The sequence below is a fragment of the Balaenoptera musculus genome, chromosome 11 (genome assembly GCF_009873245.2).
Source record: "Balaenoptera musculus isolate JJ_BM4_2016_0621 chromosome 11, mBalMus1.pri.v3, whole genome shotgun sequence".
NCBI lineage: Eukaryota > Metazoa > Chordata > Mammalia > Artiodactyla > Balaenopteridae > Balaenoptera > Balaenoptera musculus.
The window spans coordinates 45,076,353-45,090,797 of NC_045795.1; the positions used below are offsets into that span (position 1 = coordinate 45,076,353).

The following is a 14,445-nucleotide window of genomic DNA, read 5'->3' on the forward strand; positions in this document are numbered from 1 at the left end:
CTGCTCTGATCTTTATGAATCTTTCCTTCTACTGACTATGGGTTTTCTTTGTTCTTTTTCCTCTAGTTGTTTTAAGTGTAGGGTTAGATTGTTTATTTGACATTTTTCTTGTTTCTTGAGGTGAGATTGAATTGCTATAAACTTCCCTCTTAGAACTCTTTTGCTGCGTCCCATAAGTTTTGGGTCATTGTGTTTTCGTTGTCATGTGTGTCTATGTATTTTTCGTTTTAACATCTTTATTGGAGTATACTTGCTTTACAAAGGTGTGTTAGTTTCTGTTTTATAACAAAGTGAATCAGCTATACATATACATATATCCCCATATCTCCTCCCTTTTGTGTCTCCCTCCCACCCTCCCTATCCCATCCCTCTAGGTGGTCACAAAGAACTGAGCTGATCTCTCTGTGCTATGTGTCTGCTTCCCACTAGCTATCTATTTTACATTTGGTAGTGTATATATGTCCACGCCACTCTCTCACTTAGTCCCAGCTTACCCTTCTCCCTCCCTGTGTCCTCAAGTCCATTCTCTACGTCTGTGCCTTTATTCCTGTCCTGCCCCTAGGTTCTTCAGAACCTGCTTTTTTTTTTTTTTTTTTTTTTTTAGATTCCATATATATGTGTTAGCATACAGTATTTGTTTTTCTCTTTCTGACATACTTCACTCTATATGACAGACTCTAGGTCCATCCACCTCACTACAAATAACTCAATTTCATTTCCTTTGATGGCTGAGTAATATTCCATTGTATATATGTGCCACATCTTCTTTATCCATTGATCTGTCGATGGACACTTCGGTTGCTTCCATGTCCTGGCTATTATAAATAGACCTGCAATGAACATTGTGGTACATGACTCTTTTTCAATTATTGTTTTCTCAGAGTATATGCCCAGTAGTGGGATTGGTGGGTCATATGGTAGTTCTATTTTTAGTTTTTTAAGGAACCTCCATACAGTTCTCCATAGTGGCTGTATCAATTTACATTCCCATCAACAGTGCAAGAGGGTTCCCTTTTCTCCACACCCTCTGCAGCATTTATTATTTGTAGATTTTTTGATGATGGCCATTCTGACTGGTGTGAGGTGATACCTCATTGTAGTTTTGATTTGCATTCCTCTAATGATTAGTGATGTTGAGCATCCTTTCATGTGTTTGTTGGCAATCTGTATATCTTCTTTGGGGAAATGTCTATTTAGGTCTTCTGCCCATTTTTGGATTGGGTTGTTTGTTTTTTTGATATTGAGTGCATGAGCCACTTGTAAATTTTTAAAAATTTCTTCTTTGATTTCTTCAGTGATCTCTTGGTTATTTAGTAGTGCACTGTTTAGCCTCCATGTGTTTGTGTTTTTTATGGTTTTTTTCCTGTAATTGATTTCCAATTTCATAGCATTGCGGTCAGAAAAGATGCTTGATATGATTTCAATTTTCTTAAATTTTCCGAGGCTTGATTTGTGACCCAAGATCTGATCTACCCTGGAAAATGTTCTGTGTGTACTTGAGAAGAAAGTTTATTCTACCACTTTTGCGTGGAATGTTGTATAAATATCAATTAGATCTATCTGGACTATTGCATCATTTAAAGTTTGTGTTTCCTTATTTATTTTCTGTTTGGATGATCTGTCCATTAGTGTAAGTGGGGTGTTAAAGTCCCCTACTATTATTGTGTTACTTTCGATTTCTCTTTTCATGGTTGTTAGCGTTTGCCTCATGTATTGAGGTGCTCCTATGTTGGGTGCATAAATATTTATAATTGTTATATCTTCTTCTTGTATTGATTCTTTGGTCATTATATAGTGTCCCTCCTTATCTCTTGTTACAGTCTTTATTTTAAAGTCTATTTTTATCTGATATGAGTATTGCTACTCCAGCTTTCTTTTAAATTCCACTTTCATGGAATGTCTTTTTCCATCCCTTCACTTTCAGTCTTTATGTGTCCCTAGGTCTGAAGTGGGTCTCTTGTAGACAGCATATATATGGGTCTTGTTTTTGTATCCATTCAGCCAGTCTGTGTCTTTTGGTTGGGGCATTTAATCCATTTACATTCAAGGTTATTATTGAGATGTATGTTCCTATTACAATTTTCTTAATTGTTTTGGGTTTGTTTTTGTGGGTCTTTTTCTTCTCTTGTGTTTCCTGCTTAGTGAAGTTTCTTTAGCATTTGTTGTAAAGCTGGTTTGGTGGTGCTGAGTTCTCTTAGCTTTTGCTTGTCTGAAAAACTTTTGACTTCTCCATCAAATCTGAATGAGGGCCTTGCTGTGTAGAGTAATCTTGGTTGTAGGTTTTTCTCTTTTGTCACCTTAAATATATTCTGCCACTCCTTTCTGGCCCGCAGGGTTTCTGCTGAAAAATCAGCTGATAACCTTATGGGGATTCCTTTGTATGTTATTTTTTGTTTTTCCCTTGCTGCTTTTTATATTCTTTCTTTGAATTCAATTTTTGTTAGTTTGATTAATATGTGTCTTGGTGTGTTTTTCCTAGGGTTTATCCTGTATGGGACTCTGTGTGCTTCCTGGACTTGGGTGACTATTTCCTTTCCCATGTTAGGGAAGTTTTTGACTATAATCTCTTCAAATATTTTCTCAGACCCTTTCCTTTTCTCTTCTTCTTCTGGGACCCTTATAATTTGAACGTTGGTGCATTTAGTGTTATCCCAGAGGCCTCTGAGATTATCTTCAATTCTTTTCATTCTTTTTTCTTTATTCTGCTCCTCGGCAGTTATTTCCACCATTTTGTCTTCCAGCTCACTTGTTCATTCCTCTGCCTCATTTATTCTGTTATTGATTCCTTCTAGTGTATTTTTCATTTCAGTTACTGTGTTGTTCATTTCTGTTTGTTTGTTCTTTAGTTCTTCTGGATCTTTGTTAAACATTTCTTGTATTTTCTCAGTCTGTGCCTTCATTCCATTTCCGAGATTCTGGATCATCTTTACTATCATTACTCTGAATTCTTTTTCAGGTAGATTGCCTATTTCCTCTTCATTTATTTGGTCTTGTAGGTTTTTACCTTCCTCCTTCATATGTGACATATTTTTTTGCTGTCTCATTTTTTCTTCCTTTTTTTTTTTTTTTTTAATGAGTGGGATGTGTTCCTGTCTTACTGGTTGTTTGCCCTGAGGCTTCCAAAACTAGGGTTTGTAGGCTATTCAGTAGAGCTGGGTCATGGTGCTGAGATGAGAAACTCTGTGAAACCTCACTCTGATGAATATTCCCTGGGGTCTCAGGTCCTCTGTTAGTCCAGTGGTTCGGACTCGGAGCTTCCTCCGCAGGAGCTTTGGCCTGACTTCAGGCTCATGAACCAAGATCCTGCAAGCTGCCTGGGGAGGCAAAAAAACAAGAAACCAAAAACAATAACAAGTAAAAAATAAAATTAGACTAGGAAACTAACAGATATTTTAGGAAGAATTTAAAAATAAAAATATAGATGAATCAACAACTGGAAGGTACATCAGTACCACAATAGTAAAAAAGAGGAGGAGGGAAAAGAAAAAAAAAAGGTGGGGGGAAGGCCTTGGCTGTGGAGTGCAGGGCCTAAGCAAGGGCAAGGTTTGGGGGGTGGGTGGGGCCAATGCTCAGGACCCACAGGGCTGGAAAAGGCTTTGAGGGCTGTGGGGGCTGGGGCTTAGGCTCAAGGAACAGAAGGGGCCCCGGCATGCCCCCCACCCCTGGTCTCAGAGGGCAGGGGACCTCATCTGGGAGCCCAGCAGGCTTTCTGGGCCCTAGTGGGTGGGGCAAATGCCCTCCTCTCCTCTCCTACTTCTCTGGTCTGGGAGGGCCCATCCCGCCTGCCTCTCCTGCTCTCCCCTGCCTCCCTCCTATGCCCCCATGACCTATGCAACTTCGATGGGGCTTTGAAATGAGGGTACTGGCCTGTGAGCTCAGCGGTCTCCCCAGCCTGAGTGGGTCAGGTGATCACCCTCTGCTTCTCTCCCACTCTTCCTGAAGAGTCCCTCTAGCCTGCTTATCTTGATCTCCCTGGCTTCAAGGGCACCAATCCTCTCTGGCCTCCAGTTCTCCTCCCCCCTCAGTCCCCCTATGTCCTACTGGTTCACTTTGGGGTTCCTCTTGTCTCCTTAGGCATCAGAGTTCCCCACCAGCAGCTGGCAGGCACTCTAGTTGTGGGAAGATGCTAACTCCGTGTCTTCCCACACCGCCATCTTGACTCCACTTCCTCCTAATGTTCTTTTTAAGATAAGGAAAGCTCTGTCAATTAAACATTTCTTCACAGAAATATCATAAATATATTAGGTGTCAGCAAGTGTGGTTCTAAAATGGTCAAGCAAAGTGCATTATTCACAAAAACAAGGCAGATGTTATTTGTATAGATGCTGTAGTTTTTGTTAAAATTACACACACATACATATACACAAAATCCACTACCACTTCACCTCTAACTTTATTATTGTGTTCATCTATCTATCTATCTATCTATCTATCTATCTATCTATCTATCTATCTATCTATCTATCTAATGTTTATTTTAAATAACCTCTGTGGCAAGGTTAGTATCTGAGAATAGTGGCCCAGAGCCTTAGACTATCAACCTACAATGGAAAATCTGGTTTCACAAAATGGCTTGGAATTAAAGGGAAGTTTTCTGGGGTAAATCTCAGTGAGATTGTTGGTCTAGAATAGTGAGTCAATTCAGCTTTGGCTGCATAATAACTACCCAAGATCTCAGTAGCTCAAAATAATATGGTTTAATCTTGATCTTGGCTACACATTAGGAGGTCCATGTGTCTCTCATCTCCTAACTGCACTATATTCTTTTCAGGGTGATGATGGAAGCCAGAAAGAACAAGCCCAAACAGGTGAGCACACTTGAGATCTCTAATTGTGTTAAATGTGCTAACATCAACTCTGCTAACAATGAAAATTGACCAAGGTGAGTCACATGACCAAGCTGAACATTAATTAAACTGGACATCCCCCTACACCTCCCTGGAAGTAGGGGAAGAGACTAAATATTTCTGAACAATAGTCCAAATTATGGCAAATACAAAATCTCACTTTTGCCTTGGGCATAAATGGCCTGGAGATGGACAGTGCTGCCCTAGGAACACCCGGCACCTGACATTGCTCCCCACACGGCCTGGGTTCCTGGGGAAACCAAGGATGCGACACAGAGCAGCTGCCACTTCCCAGCCTCTGTGTAGCATCTGTCTCACCTGTCTGCTCTGACTGGGGAAGGGAACCGCGAGCTGTGTCCTGTGCAGTGTAAAGGGAGGCAGCGCCCTGTGGTGGAAGGGCTTGGGCCAGGATATCAGAGAGCCACAGTCTGAACCTCAGTTTGGTACTTACCACCACGATGATTGTGGAAAAGATGATTTCTTGTAGTCTCTTTTCTAAATGCAAGCTGAGAGTAATATCCTTGTGAGAACAAAACTACCGTATAAGTGATGTGTCTGGCATGGTGCCAGGCCCAGAGTAGGTGCTCAATGGACCTGAGTTCTCCTCCCCGCTGAGGGAAGAGGCTTCAGAAGGGATGGGTAGAATAAGTGATGTCAACTTCTGCTGAGACAATCATTCATCTCAATATTATTACCTTGCCTGGTGCTTAACTCTGGTACTATTGCTTTACTTTTTTTCCCCCACAGAAAGTGGTTTATTGCTTTTAGAACAAAATAAGATGCTCTCAGAATTTTTTTAGTGAAGAAAATACGTTTAGAACTTCAAAGCTGTTTAGACCTTTTCTAAAACACTATTTTTATCAGCTGATAAAGTAAGCACTTCAATATAGAAAACTCTCCAGAAGCAAGTGCCTGGGCTGGATGGCACAGCTCACAACTGTGTGGTCCCCGAGCTGTCCTACTGGATGCAGCCGCATGCTCAGAAGTGGGGCTTGCGCTTGCGGCTGGTGTACTGAGTGTCAGGTTGGACCTCCTTGCCCTGCCGCCAGCGGCGCTCCTTCTTTTCCAGCACTGACTCTCGGCTCTTCCTCACCACCCCCGCCTCGCCATCCTGTACGGGACCCTGTGCAGGAGACACGGCTGTGAGCAGGTGGACCGAGTGGCCTGGCTGGCACCCAGGTTAATCTGGGAAGGGAAAAGTGGTGAGCTTCCCCCGAGTCAGGTGGCCTCAGATGCCCCTTCCACAACAGAAGTCCCCATTCTGGACACCCCGTTCCTGGTGACATCTGTGGGGCAGGCAGGGGCCAAGCTACTTTTGGGGCGACCCAGGCCAGGATCGGCTCACAAGAGCCTATCCAAGGAAAGCCAGAGGCCCTGTGCCCACTGCTGCCACTTAAGGCCCTAGTCTGGCTGTGGGGTCAGTGCGCTTGGTACAGACCAAGTTGGGGCTCCCAGCAGCTACAAATATCTGAGGTAGGAAAACAAGGCTGCCCAGCTAGTGGCAACCCTGACAATGATCCTCAAGGGGTGATCTTGGCCTCTAGTCCCAGCTGAGGAGAAAAGGGACCTCCCACAGCTCTATGGGAGAGAGGCCCTTATTGCTTTACTTTTAATGTGTCTTTGTCTCTGCAATTACATTAAACAATTTTTGGAGGAAAGGGTCTTATCGAAGGCTCCGGGTCTCACACAGTACTAGCAGCGTCACCCTTGTGAGGAAGAGTCGAGAGAGGAGAAATGAGATCTCTATGTCAGTCCTGGCCCTGCCACCTTGAGCTGGCACTTCCTTTCTCTGGCTGTCTTTTCCTCATCTCTAAAATGGAGATGGGACTCCAGACCCTAGAACTGTGCCTGAACCATAGTAGAGGTTCAATGAAAATGCCTTGGGTGAATGAATAATCCCTATTCACTCCAAGAAGTTCTAAAATTCTATAATAAAGTTGGCTTAAGGCAGAGAAATAAGTGGTTGAATTTTTAAAAATAAAATGAATTAAACATTATTTCCAACAATACATCATCAGATTTCATATCCCTCCTTCCCAGAAAAATAGTAATTTGAAACAAATGAAATCCTATTTGCCATGTGAAAAGATTTCTCTCGAAGTCAGTTGTGATTTCTATTTAGCCATGAAAAAAATCTATTCTGGCAGACATCTTTCTAAATTCATGATGTTGACAAATCCTCCAGCTATACTATGCAACTTGGTACATTTAGTTTGCCTGATGACTTACAGCTTTTATATGATAACTCAGCAGACCTGTTGGATATTGAATAACTATCATGGGTTTCCCATTGACTTTCAATAATGAAAATTTCTGCATCAACCAAAAATATATTTACCACTGAAACACAGGAATATTCTTTGTTGGTTCCCCCCCCCACCCCCAAATTGTCTGTAAACCTAATTTTGCAGTAAAAACTTGAATATACCCACTGAAACATCTATTAAAGTAGTAGGAGGGATGGTTGAAACCAGACCATTGTCGTGCTTTCTTATGGAATTCCTGGAGGATGATTTATGGAGCTTTAGTCAATGTCACTGTTTTTATCATTCCTGGCACCAGCTTATGCTGGGAAACATTTTTTTCACTCATATAAGAAACCATGAAGAGTTTTGAAGATATGAAGAAGGATGCAGTCTCTACTGTCTCTCCCTCTAGCCTTGCTGTCTAGAGAAAACAGTTCAGCAATTTCTTTTAGACCCATAGGACTTCTCTAGTTGTCTAAAACTGGACCTGGAATCAGAGGTGTCTGTGTTTAAATCCTGACTCTGCTGAAGCAGTGAAGCTCACATGGGACTCAAACACAGTCTAAACCCATATTGGGACTTGAACCCACGGGCTGGGACTCGAACCCAGCCTAAACGCACTGTCCGTTTTTCTTTTAAATTGGGGTATAGTTGTTTTACAATGTTGTGTTAGTTTCTACTGTACAGTGATGTGGAGTTCCCTGTGCTATACAGAGGTTCTCATTAGTTATCTATTTTATACATATTAGTGTATATACGTCAATCCTAATCTTCCAATTCATCCCACCCCTCCTTTTCCCCCTTGGTGTCCATATGTTCTCTACATCTGTGTCTCTATTTCTGCCTTGCAAATAGGTTCATCTGTACCATTTTTCTAGATTCCACATATGTGTGTTAATATATGATATTTGTTTTCCTCTTTCTGACTTACTTCACTCCGTATGACAGTCTCTAGGCCCAGCCATGTCTCTATAAATGACCCCATTTTGTTCCTTTCTATGGCTGAGTAATATTCCATTGTATATATGTACAACATCTTCTTTATCCATTCATCTGTTGATGGGCATTTAGGTTGCTTCCATGACCTGGCTATTGTAAACAGTGCTGCAATGAACACTGGCGTGCATGTGTCTTTTTGAGTTATGGTTTTCTCTGGGTATATGCCCAGTAGTGGGATTGCTGAGTCATATGGTAATTCTATTTTTAGTTTTTTAAGGAACCTCCATACTGTTCTCCATAGTGGCTGTATCAGTTTACATTCCCACCAACAGTGCAAAAGGGTTCCCTTTTCTCCACACCCTCTCCAGCATTTATTGTTTGTAGATCTTTTGATGATGAGCATTCTGACAGGTGTGAGGTGATACTTCATTGTAGTTTTTATTTGCATTTCTCTAATAACTAGTGATGTTGAGCATCTTTTCATGTGCCTCTTGGCCATCTGTATGTCTTCTTTGGAGAAATGTCTATTTAGGTCTTCTGCCCATTTTTTGATTGGGTTGTTTGTTTTTTTGATATTGAGCTGTATGATATTGTTTGTATATTTTGGAGATTAATCCTTTGTTGATTTGTTTGCAAATATTTTCTCCCATTCTGAGGCTTGTCTTTTCATCTTGTTTATGGTTTCCTTTGCTGCGCAAAAGCTTTGAAGTTTCATTAGGTCCCATTTGTTTATTTTTGTTTTTATTTCCATTACTCTAGAAGGTGGGTCAAAAAAGATCTTGCTGTGATTTATGTCAAAGAGTGTTCTTCCTATGTTTTCCTCTAAGGGTTTTATATTGTCTGGTCTTACATTTAGGTCTTTAATCCATTTTGAGTTTATTTTTGTGTATGGTGTTAGGGAGTCTTCTAATTTCATTCTTTTACTTGTGGCTGTCCAGTTTCCCCAACACCACTTATTGAAGAGATGGTCTTTTCTCCATTGTATATCCTTGCCTCCTTTGTCATAGCTTAGTTGACCATAGGTGTGTGGGTTTATCTCTGGGCTTTCTATCCTGTTCCATTGATCTATATTTCTGTTTTTGTGCCAGTACCGTATTGTCTTGATTACTGTAGCTTTGTAGTATAGTCTGAAGTCAGGGAGTCTGATTTCTCCAGCTCCATTTTCTTTTTTTTTCCTTAAGATTGCTTTGGCTATTTGGGGTCTTTTGTGTCTCCATACAAATTTTAAGCTTTTTTGTTCTACTTCTGTGAAGAGTGAAGAATGCCATTGGTGATTTGATAGGGATTGCACTGAATCTGTAAATTGCTTTGGGTAGTGTAGTCATTTTCACAATATTGATTTTTCCAATCCAAGAACATGGTGTATGTCTCCATCTGTTTGTGTCATCTTTGATTTCTTTCATCAGTGTCATAGTTTTCTGAGTACACATCTTTTACCTCCTTAGGTAGGTTTATTCCTAGGTATTTTACTCTTTTTGTTGTAATGGTGAATGGGATTGTTTCCTTAATCTCTCTTTCTGATCTTTCATTGTTAGTATATAGAAGAAACACACTGTCTTTTAATTGTAATCACACACCTGTTCTCAGGACTTAATGAAGCTCAGGTTCTTTATGTCTCATCACAAAGACAATTCAGTGAGAGACAAAGTGAAAGGTAAGAACTGGATTTACTTAGAGAGAAACACACTCCATAGACAGAGTGCAGGCCATCTCAGAAGGTGAGAAGCCGCAAAATATGAGGTTGTTAGTTTTTATAGGCTGGGTAATTTCATAGGCAATAAGTGGGAGGATTATTCCAACTATTTTGGGGAAGGGGCAGAGATTTCCAGGAATTGGGTCACCAACCACTTTTTAAAATAAATTTATTTATTTTATTTTATTTATTTAATTTTTGGCTGTGTTGGGTCTTTGTTGCTGCATGCAGCTTTTCTGTAGTTGTGGCCAACAAGGGCTGCTCTTCATTGCGGTGTGCATGCTTCTCATTGTGGTGGCTTCTCTTGTTGCAGAGCATGGGCTCTAGGTGTGTGGGCTTCAGTAGTTGTGGCACACAGGCTCAGTAGGTGTGGCTCACCGGCTCTAGAGTGCAGGCTCAGTAGTTGTGGTGCAGGGGCTTAGTTGCTCCACAGCATGAGGGATCTTCCTGGACCAGAGATCGAACTCATGTCCCCTGCATTGGCAGGCAGATTCTTAACCACTGCACCACCAGGGAAGTCCCTGCCCACTTTTTGACTTTTTATGGTTGGCCTCAGAACTGTCCTGGCAGTGGTGGGTGTGTCACTTAGATGCTAATATATTACAATGAGCACGTAAGGAGGCTCAAGGTCCACCAGAATTCAAATCCTCTGACATCTTGTACCTAGTTGGTTCTAACCAGTTTTTGTCCTGTCCTATAGCCATGCCATTCTTTTAAAGGTTGTGTCCTGCCCCCTTCCTTTCTGTTTCACTACCACTCAGACAGCTTACTCAACCTTTTTGTGGCTCAATTTCTTCATCAATAAGATAGAAATTAGAATTACTTTTGTAAAAATTAAATGAGTTGCTATGCATAAAGAGCTTACAGTAGTTCCTGGTACCAGTAAGCACTATGTAATTGCTACCATTATTATGTCAATAACATCTTTCCTGGTTTATTGTTTCCACTTTGTTGTTTGAGTTTGGATACCACTGTGGTTACAAGTTGATCGACTTCTTTCCTTTTGCCTGCTCACCTTTCATCTGTTTTCAGAAACATCTATTCAAAACTGGAAAAAAAAAAAACCCATCTTTTTTTTTTTTTTTTTAAATACATAATTTGGCTAGTGTATTACAGACATTTTAATTTTATTTATTTATTTATTTATTTATGGCTGTGTTGGATCTTCGTTTCTGTGCGAGGGCTTTCTCCAGTTGCTGCAAGCGGGGACCACTCTTCATCGCGGTGCGCGGGCCTCTCACTATCGCGGCCTCTCTTGTTGCGGAGCACAGGCTCCAGACGCGCAGGCTCAGCAATTGTGGCTCACGGGCCCAGTTGCTCTGCGGCATGTGGGATCTTCCCAGACCAGGGCTCGAACCCGTGTCCCCTGCATTGGCAGGCAGATTCTCAACCACTGCGCCACCAGGGAAGCCCAAAACCCCCATCTTTAATAAAAGCAATTCATCAGGCAGGGAGGAATTTCTAAGCTGTTTAGAGCAGTTACTCTTTCTCCAGCTTTGTTGAGTTTTATGTTTTCCTTTGGGCAGCAGACTCATTTTGAAATAGTAAAGAGTAGTGAAGCTCTGGTCTTGCATCAGAATGATTTCTGATGCATCCAATTTGCATGTTGAAAGTCATCTTTCCAGAAACACAAAGCCATCATTTGGGGAAAATAATCATTTCTCCAATTCAGTGTCAGTAAAGAATTTCCTGCAGCAAGAATGAAAGACAAGCTTAGAAGATGTATCTGATGAGAAACTAAAAGTAATCAAATTTTATTTATAATGGAGTTCACAATGTATTAGGCACCCTTGGGGGCATCATTGTGTTCTTCTCAATAGTTTCTCTTATGTGTTCCATTGTTTTTCATTAAGATAGCTCATCTCTCTCTTTCTGGAGAATCAAAGCAGGAATTTAGACTTCCGGGACACATCAATAAGCCACCTGTTGTACAGATTATTCATTTATTGGGTGTGAGGGCAAATTGGGAAAAAAAGAGAGATACAATATTTTAGAAATTGGGGTGCTGTAAATTAGGTCAAATATTTGCCTTTAAAAGTTATGTCTCAGAATGTAAATGACTTATTTGACAAGTGTCCTAGATGGCTTATTAGAATATAGTACAGATTGCCCGGACATTTTGCTAAAGAAAATGGTTTGCCTCCCTTGCCAAAATAAATCACCTTGGAGGCAATTAATATGTCCCTAAAAGGTCTGTTACAAGGCAGCCTGTGACCTTTGATATGTGGCAGAATTAATTAATGTCTGTAAAAAACATTCCAGTTTGACATCTGTGTTTGAAAGCAAAGGCTAAGTGGGGGTGGCCGTGGGGCTGTAGGGAATCAAGAGCACCTAGCTTTTCGGGCACTCCAGCGTTTAAAGATGGTTAAAGGAACCCAGTCGGGAAAAAACCCAAAACACAAGTATTGTCCCCATGAGTCTGATGGAGTGCAGAAATGTTCCTGTTCTTATATTCACTGATCCCTTTCCTTAAACTGAGAATAGAAGCAGAAAAATGGAAACACAGTCTTGCTGCTGTTGGGTACAATTCTTGTGACCTTTTTCCATCTCTATGAATGTAAATGCAGAAGGTGAGAAGAGCAAGCTTCTATTCTTAGGTAACATTAAAAAATACCTGCCTCTTTCCCTCCATTTTCACAGCCTGATCCTACTCACCTTCCCTCTGGGCCCTGAGAGAGCTCCTGGTCAGCTTTCCTACGTGTCCTTTCTCTTGGAGCAGCAGAAATAGCTGTTCTCTCCTAAGGGTCATTTTGACCGTGTCATTCCTCTTTATCTGAATCCAGATTTGCCTCTCAATTGCTTTTTTTTTCTGTCAAGGAAGAAAACCACAGGCATATTTTTAAAAACTTTAAAAATGTAATAAATCATGAAACATAAAACAAGAGCAAACTACAAACTTAAATATCCCATAATCCCTAAACTGTTTCTAATACTGGTGTGTGTGTGTATGTGTATGTGTATGCCATCCTTACATGGTGGCTCAGGGCCCCAAGAGGAAATTCCCGGAGGCATGAGTGGAAACTGCCAGTGTAGGGGGTGAGGAAATGCACAATGTCACTTCTGCTGTCAAAGCAGAGTCTGCCCAGATTCTCAGGGGGGCATGGCAAAGAACTTGTGGCTATCTTTAATTTGCTCTAGCCCACCCTTGGGTCACAAATTATTTATGATCCTCTCATATGCAAAATACTCCCGTCTAAGATCACAAAGTCTCATCCCATGACATCAGAGGTTGGCAAATTTTGGCTCTCTGCTATTTTCATAAATAAGGTTTTATTGGAACATAGCTATGTCTGTTAATTTGTATATTGTCTGGTCTATGGCAGCTTTCAGGCTACCACTGTAGAGATGAGCAGTTGTGACTGAGCCCTCAAGGCCTGCAAGCCTGGAATATTGACCATCTGGCCAATCGGTGCTATCAGCTCAAAATCTAAGAGCTCATCTTCTAAATTAGAGCAGGTACAGAGGAGGCTCCTTAAGTGTAGTTATTTTCTATCTGAAGACCCGTGGACACCCAGTACACAATGGTGGCTCAGAGCCAGGGTCACCTCAATAGACACTCCCATTCAAAAAGGAACAGGAGGCACGTAGCTGTCATTAGTCCATTGCAATTCTAAAATCGGGCAACCACATGTTGCCAGTTTGATTATGGCACAGGCCTGCTCCCTGGGAAGTCTTTTCCATGGCTCTTGGTTTTACTCTCTGGGCTTTTGGTTCTGCCAACATTATCCTTCCTTTTCTATATAACCCATGTTGGAAGCTGAGTGGTTTTCTCAAACTACTTCTTGTCCATAGTAGGTTGGGATCGTAAGATATCTTTTCATTTTGAACTGTCTCTGTCCTTTTTAGTCCAAGCTGGTAAAATTCTTTTATAAAGTTTTTGGTTTTCTTAGGTATCAATTTATAATAAACTTCTTTAGACAAAAGCCACACCAATATTTCCTTTCTTGGGCCCTTCTCTATCTCTGGCTTCCTGTGAGGCCACTAGGGGATAGGCCCATAAGATTCTAAAAAGCCCTGTTGCTTTTTAGACTGAGAAGGTCTATGTAGCAAACCCTTAAGATTCTTAGAAGTTCTCCTAGGTACACTCTTAAATATTTATGAGGTCTTAACAAGAGGTCACGCAGCCATACCTTGAAATCTTTACCCTGAAGTCATGCTTTACTGATGACACCCTGGGTTTGATCTTTGCCTTGAATCTATTTTCTTGAGAATATTTTGCTGGGAGAGACTGCGGATATGAAACAATTTTTATTTTCAAACCAAGCAAGTCCTGGATTCCTCATATTTTCTCTAAATTTTGCTTGAAAACTTAATAATTCTTTTAAAAGTTCATCTATCTTCTCTAGTATGTTGACAAAGGAATCTGCAAGCAAGTTGGCAGCTTCCACATTCTGCCTAGCAATCTTCCCAGCAGATCTCTGATTTCTTTAGGTGTCCTTTCTATTTTCCATATAACCACAGGGGTCAGCCTTGCCAGACTTTCCACCACTACATAATAGTACCTTCCTCACCTCCTTCAAATCCCCACCAAGTGTCTCCCCAGGCCCTTTGAGCTTCTGCCTCTTGTCCAGTCCCAAAGCTAATGCATATATTTTACATTTTTGTTAGGGCAGCATCCCATTTCCAGGTACTAAATTCTCACATATCTTCTATATTTAATGCATAATCACAGACATGATTCCTTTTTACCTTTCTCCTTCCACAACTTGATATACTCTCT

General features: G+C 41.1%; 1 long non-coding RNA gene and 1 other non-coding gene across 2 annotated transcripts in view; one reads left to right on the forward strand and one right to left on the reverse strand.

Annotated features, from left to right (window-relative positions):
• The first annotated feature begins 4,771 nt into the window (after positions 1 to 4,771).
• Positions 4,772 to 14,445, forward strand: part of LOC118904213 — a 41,618-nt gene continuing 31,944 nt past the window's right edge. Inside the window, exon 1 of the long non-coding RNA XR_005021956.1 lies at positions 4,772 to 4,808. This is a non-coding gene — a long non-coding RNA (uncharacterized LOC118904213). The remainder of the gene's footprint in view (positions 4,809 to 14,445) is intronic.
• Positions 6,310 to 6,441, reverse strand: LOC118904604. The gene has a single exon (XR_005022055.1).